Source organism: Harpia harpyja, chromosome 6 (genome assembly GCF_026419915.1).
Source record: "Harpia harpyja isolate bHarHar1 chromosome 6, bHarHar1 primary haplotype, whole genome shotgun sequence".
Taxonomy (NCBI): Eukaryota; Metazoa; Chordata; class Aves; order Accipitriformes; family Accipitridae; genus Harpia; species Harpia harpyja.
Genome location: NC_068945.1, coordinates 69054158 through 69061442, shown reverse-complemented (window position 1 = coordinate 69061442; position 7285 = coordinate 69054158).

The window sequence follows — 7285 nt, the reverse complement described above, 5'->3', positions numbered from 1 at the left end:
CCTGCTTTCATCCCTCCCCTTCCCGGGCTCCCCAAACTGCAAACCCAGTTGAGCGTTTTGGGCCACCTTCCCTCTCCTGTGGGTTTCTCCACCAGCTTTGCTACAGGTCCAGCAGCACAGGGAGCGGTCTGAAATAACCCCGCTGCTTCGGGGAAGCCCAGGTGAGAACAGGGCTTTGCTTTCATGGGTGAAAATCACCTTTTGGACAGTTAGCCTCGCTCCTGGGTGCTGCCGGTTGCTGCTGGCCGGGCTTCTTAAGGTCGGCTTGCAAGCGGGGAGCTTGATCGTAGCAGCTTTTCTCCAACTATATGAAGTTTGTCCAGAAAAAACAAGGTGTGACTGAAGCCGATGCCTTGGAAGAAAGCCTCGCAGCGCTGAAGAATTAACTCCTTGTGACGCCAGCAGTCCTTGCTTTCCCCAGACGAGGCGGAGAGGAGCCACCCTTCCCCTCCGTGCATGAAGGAAGGATTTGTGCTGTTGGTTGCAGCTCCCCAAGTCTCGGCATAAAGAAATAGCGGCGAAGGGAAGATGTCAAACACGAACAGCGTCGGTGTTTTTATTTTTTAATAAGTTCAGGGGACTTTGTACAAGAGAGTAAACCCCAAGAGCTGCCCTAACCTTAGCAGCAGCAAACAAAGACCTCAGTGTCCTCTGGAAGGTGACACCTGAAGATGAGTAATGCAGTGATTGCATCACATTTAGAGCAAGCATGAGCATGAAGTATATGTTCTACCTCTTGATTTTAAACAAAAAAACCCCAAACGCTGAAGACCTCGAGTATTTACTTGAGCTTTCACACACCCTGTTCATCACTTCCCTCCTTTCTTCATGGGAACAAGTGATCTTGTATGATGTTGCATTTGCAAGAAGATGGTCCCTGTCCCGCACGCTCGAGTGGGAGCCAGTGTAAACCAAGTTGGGGGGGTCTCTGCTGACTTGCGCTTGCTTGAGGTCCAACCTTGGGCAGCTCGGAGGCTGGTGAACGTCCTGGTCCCTGGCCTGGGGGAGACCGGAGCACCGGTTGTTTTGAAATCAGGGTTTTTAAGGCCAAAGTTATTATTTTCTAACTTAAAGCCAGCACCTAAATCCATAGCAAGGTAGCAAAGCATAAGGGATGAAAAAACCCCTACTGATATTTAGGACCTGTGGAAACCTTGACTACTTCTACGTGGCACCTTTAGGTTTGCCTGCGCTGTTAGTTAACCCTAGGCTCTCCTCCCTGCATGCCACTGGGGACAAAAACCTCATGTGTCCTGCACAAAATCCCAAACCAACTCACTTTTTCACCCAACAGCATAGATGCAGCTTGTACTTCAGTAGGTGCTCTGTAACTGGGATACCCTGATGCTTCTCTGGGTTTAGGCACCGAGACACCAAGCTCAGAAAGCGTTGACCTCTGTTTGTTTGGAAAGAGTACAGCCTGCTAGGAAGATGCTATTTATATTTATACCCGATTGTCTGATTTTTAATGGTTCCTAGCACGCTGTGACGGTAAGATTTGGGCAGGTGCGAATGTGCTGGAGTGTTATTTGTGACGAAAACTAGCTCTGAAAGGTTTCATCTGTGCCCGACTCTGTTTCTTCCATAGACGGTTGTGGTGAAGGGTCTGCGCGGGAGCCCTGCCAGCTCCTCTTCCTTTATTAATCAGCCTCATCCCTAATTGCGGCGAGGCTGTGGGCAGGCAGCGCGTCTGCCCATGGCTTTATGGACCTGTGCAACCAGCTGAAATTATCCTCCTGAGGACGTAACCAGCCCACGTGTGTACTGGCTGGCTGGACACGTCCAAAGTGAGACAATGGCTCGATGTCCAAGTGGAAACTAGTAACAAGATGTGTCCCTCAGGGGTCGGTACTGGGACAAATACTCTCTAATATCTTCGTCAATGGCATAGTGGGATTGACTTGGCAGATGACACCAAGCTGTGTGGTGCGGTCGACACGCTGGAGGGAAGGGATGTCATCCAGAGGGACCTGGACAGGCTCGAGAGGTGGGACTGTGCGAACCTCGTGAAGTTCAACAAGGCCAAGTGCAAGGTCCTGCACATGGGTCGGGGCAATGAGTGGATTGAGAGCAGCCCTGTGGTGAAGGACTTGGGGGTGTTGGTGGATGAAAAACTGAATATGACCTGGCAATGGGCACTCCCAGCCCAGAAAGCCAGCTGTATCCTGGGCTGCATCAAAAGCAGCGTGACCAGCAGGTCGAGGGAGGGGATTCTGCCCCTCTGCTCCGCTCTGGTGAGACCCCCCCTGCAGTACTGCGTCCAGCTCTGGGGCCCCCAACATCAGAAGGCCATGGACCTGTTGGAGCGAGTCCAGAGGAGGGCCACAAAGATGATCAGAGGGCTGGAGCACCTCTCCTATGAGGACAGGCTGAGAGAGTTGGGGTTGTTCAGCCTGGAGAAGAGAAGGCTCCAGGGAGACCTTCTAGCAGGTTTTCAATATATAAAGGGGGCTTGTAAGAAAGATGGGGACAGACTTTTTCATAGGGCCTGTTGTGATAGGACAAAGGGTAATGGTTTTAAACTAAGAGGGTAGATTCAGACTAGATATAAGGAAGAAATATTTCATGATGAGGGTGGTGAAACACTGGCCCAGGTTGCCCAGAGAGGTGGTCGATGCCCCATCCCTGGAAACATCCAAGGTCAGGTTGGACGGGGCTCTGAGCAACCTGATCTAGTGGAAGATGTCCCTGCTCATGGCAGGGGGTTTGGATACATGACCTTTAAAGGTCCCCTCCAACCCAAACCATTCTATGATTCTATAAAAATAGGCTTGTTTTCATAGTGGTTACAGGCTTTTAGGGCCACACTAGCTGAGATTTTTGAGAGGACACTGAAATGATGATAAACAAGCCCTGCCATACCCCCCCCAAATTTTAGTCCTTGTTTCCCAGGGATGCTTCCCATATCTCGCTGAAACCTGGGGAGATGGGCTGCAACTGGGGAAACCTCTTTCCCCTGGGCAGCTTGCAAAGGGATTGGGGAAATCCTGAGTCCTGGAAGAAAACGGAGGCTGGAAACAACATCCCAAAGAAATTGGGAGGAAGGTGAGGTGGTTTGGGGACAAAGGGACAGTCCCTTCCCTAAGAGAAGCTCTCCAGCCATCCTGCTCACCAGGTCCTTCTTATGGACCACGGGAGCCGGTTGGGGTGGGGAAAAGGTGCCTGTGGATTTTTGGGGAGGTGTTTTTTGGGGGAATTGGCACCGATTTGTGATGTGAGCGTGAAAAATCTTCAAAATCCGCAGGTTTTGTTGCAGCTGGGGTTGCGGGGAGCCTCTTCCCCCCAAGGTACCGCTTGGCGGTGCTGCTCCCTCCAGTTAAGAACAGCAAACCCTCCCTGGGGAGTGGGAAATATTTAACCAGCTGGGTCTGCACCAGTTTTCGCAGGAGAAAGACAAATCCTGGAAAAGCTTTGAAAAATCTGCTCCCCAAAACAAGCCCGGGCGGTTTTCTGTGGGCGGACAGCAAAGGCATCGTGGGTCGCCCCGAGCCAAGATGTTCTTTTTTTTCCAGCAAAGCTCTTAAATCTGCAAACATGAGCCCCATTTCACCTGTATTTGAGGGTTCCCCCCCCCTTATCCTGGGTAAAAATGAATAGCAACAACAAATTGCCTCCAGACGACTCAATTCCTACCTCCGGGCTTCAATCCTCCCCATTGCAAAAAAAGCTTTTTTGCATTCCTCAGATCTGTCAGTAATAAAATTCCCTCTGATCTTGGCTCGGGGGGGGGTATGCATTTTTAAGGAACAAAACGGGAATTGAGGGAAAGACATGCAAACCCAGCTTGGCTGAGGGGAGAGGGGGAGCATGGGGCAGCCTCCCTGGATGGGATAAAAATTGGGCAAAAAATAAGAATGGAGGGGTTGCGAAGCAGTTATTTTTTCCTTTCAGCTTTGCCTGGGCTCTTTTTTTTTTTTTTGGCATCTCTTCTTGTGAGGGCTGATTTGGGGCTAGTATGGACCAAAGTGGGAAATTAAGTTGTTTTTTTTTTTTTAAGGTATAAAGAGGGGAATGTGCTGGGCTTTAAAGCTGCAGAGGTCGGGATTTTTTTTTTAATTGTTTGTTTATCTCTGGGGGTGAGTTATAGAGCTACGGCACCATCGTCCTGCCTATCCTGGGGGAGAAAAGAAGGAGAAGACCCCAAATCTCCTCTGGCTGGGATATGGTGGGCTGTGGTTACGTGGGGCTGCCGGCACGCCGGCGAGCTGGGCCGCGTGCGTGGCGGCTGAGGTCATGGTGCTATTAATTTCCCGTTAAAAGCCCCAATGGCTCCGGCACTGCAGGGATGGAAAATGAAGCGGCTCCGATTGCGGCTGCTGCAGTTAACCCCTGCAGGGATGCCTGACTTTTTGGGTTGAGAAAGCCAAATCCCATGGTGCCAGTGGTAGACTACATCCCTTGAAGGTTGACGGTCACCACCTTGGCCACCCTACAGCTGCTGCAGGTCCTTATCTGGCTCCTGAGGGACTCAGGATCCCTTCAGATGTCTAGGAAACCCTCCTGGCGCCTGTAAAGGCCTCATCCGATTTAATCCCCCCGCCAGCCGGCCGGGCTGGAGCCACATCTGCCCACCCTGCGATGCTGGAAACCTGGCCATCGCTGAGTGCCTGGGGGCCGGCGGCTGGTTGCATTTCATGCTCGAAAGCCCCCAGGGCTGACACGGGGGGCTTATTTTGGTAACTTGAACTTGGGAAACCCCTCGGCTGTGGAAGGGGGAGAGAGGAGCCCTGTGAAATGCGGTGGCAGCTGGGGGCTCCTGGCGTCCCTGCGAGGAGCCCCAAGCGTCTTCGCAAAATCCCTTGGGGCTTTATATTGAGCCTTGGGAACGCTGGGGAAATGAGATGGAGGGGCTGGGGAGGTGGTCCCCTCCTTGCAGTGAGGCACAGGGCATTAGAGCAGCCCTGGGGCTGCTCTTGGCTCAGCTCATGCCCCCCAGAACCTACCTGGCATTTGCAGAGCATGGGGGCCCCTGTCCTGGTCCCCTCTCCTGGTCACACTTGGCCCCATCTCCTGGTTGTTCTGGTCCCTTCTTCTTGTCCCGCTTGTCTCCTGCTCCCACTTATCCCCAGCCCAACCACTTGTGCTTATCTCCTGGTCCCTCTAGTCCTTGTCCCCTGGTCCTACTGGTCCCTTCTCCTGGTCCCGCTTGTCTCCATCTCCTGATCTCACTTGTCCTTTTCTCCTGGTCCCACTGGTCTCTTCTGGTCCAGTTTGTCTCCATCTGCTGGTTCCACTTGTCCCTGTCTCCTCATGCCACTTGCTCCATACTTTGGTTGCATTTTTCCCCTCTCCTGGCTCTTCTTGTCCCCAACTCCTGGTCCTGTCTCTTGGTCACGTTTGTCCCCAATTCCTGGTCTCATTTGTTTCCCTCTCCTGGTCCTGTTGGTCTCCTGGTACTATTTGTCCACTGTCCTTCTCATACTCATCCCCATCTCCCCGTCCCACTTGACCCTCTCCTTGTCCCACTTGTCCCCTCCCCTGGTCCTGCTCTCAGGGGCAGTTTTGGTACAGACCCAGTGGGATTCAGTGCAGCCTTTTGGGGGCAGAGCCTTTCCCCATCAGGTGAAGCCCAATGCAGCCCCCCAGGATTCATCACCAGATGTCCTGGCAAGTGCAGCCGAGAGGGTATCATGATTTTGGCCCAGCTGTGAGCTGAGACTGGGGAAACTCGTGTCATGCAAAGCAGCTCCATGCCTCGGATGCTGCTGGGCATCTGCATTGTAACGGTACTTGTAGTCCCACATGGGGCAAAGGGGCTAACGCCCAAAAAACCACCCACCCCTGGGTAAACCCAACTGCTCCAGTCCCAAAATCAGGCACTTTGCCCCAAAACAATTCCCCATCTGGCCCCAAATGACTCCGTTCAGCATCATCTTGGCCATCCCTGGGCACCATGGCCCATCCTGCCCCATACACGGTGCCTGGTCATGGGGCAATTTGTGTTGTGTTTTTTTTCCTCCCCCATACAGTGATTTCTCCTTCCACAGATGACATGAAAGTGGAAAATCAGTGAGAAAAAGCACTTTAAAACAGGTTAAAAAACACCCCTGAGAAATGAAACAGTTTTCTGCCAAACTAAATATTGGAAAGACATATTTGCAAAGGTGTTTTGAGGTTTGTTTAGTTATTTATTCCCCCATGCAGAACCTGGATTGCTGCAAACCAACTGAGCTTTCCTCTGCAGCAATCCCCTAACCCCTCACCTCACCAACTGGGATCAACCCCACTGCAAAAATCCTTTTTCCCCCACTTTTTTACAGCAGTCGGGTGTCGAGGGGCCTCCCCTTCCCATGGGCAGCGACATTTCCCAGGCAATACGTCATGTTTACTTAAGAGCAGAGTTATTGCCAGGGAGGAGGCAGGGAGCCGTGGCCCTGGGGGGCTACGGGAGGGGGGGGGGGGAAATGGCGAAAATGGGGAAAAAATCCTGCCCCTCTTTTCAACATCCTTTGGGAGGGCTCAGAAAAGCTCCTTGGTCTCTCTTGGGGGGTGTCAGTATTGTTTCCCCAATGTTTAATTGATGTGTTTTTAAAGCCCAGTTCTTCAAATGGTATTAAAATGTCTTGTTTTGCTAAAATAAAAGGGAATGGGGAGAATTTGTGACTGATTCAGCAACACTGGAGGGGAAGCATCTCCAGTCCCCCATGGTGGGTGATGCTGGGGAGTTCATGAGCTACTTTTCTCCTAAAAAAGTATCATTTTAGAGAAAAACTGTGTCCAGGTGAAGCAGAACCGTGAGCAGGGAGAGGGGAGCGATGGGGGGTTTACGGTTGGACCCCTGTTTTTGGGTGGTGCTGCAGTCCTCGGTGGCTTTTTTGTTGGAAAGGCTGGTGGAAAATATATGGCAAGCTGGTGGAAGATTGTTTGTCAGCCGTGGAGATGGGATCAGCTGCTACAGCCTGGATCCAGGAGATCCCCCCCACGTCCCATTCCAAGAGATCTCCCACACCCCATCCTGCAGGATCCTCCGTGTCCCATTCTAGATGAGCCCCATGTCCCATCCTAGATGAACCCCCAGGTCCCCAGGTGATCCCCAAGGGTCCATTCTAAGCGATCCCTCCTCTGCCACCCCATGCGGTCGCCCCTCAGGTCCCATCTTAGATGATCTCCCAGATACCATCCTAGATGATCCCCCAGGTCCAATCACTTGGAGGATCCTCCAAGCTCCATCCTAAGTGATCTCCAGCGTGCCATCCCTGGTGACCCCCTCCCAGGTCCCATCTCAGGTGAACCCCCCCCCCCAGGTCTTATTCCAAGGGATCTCCCAGGACTCATCCGAGATAAT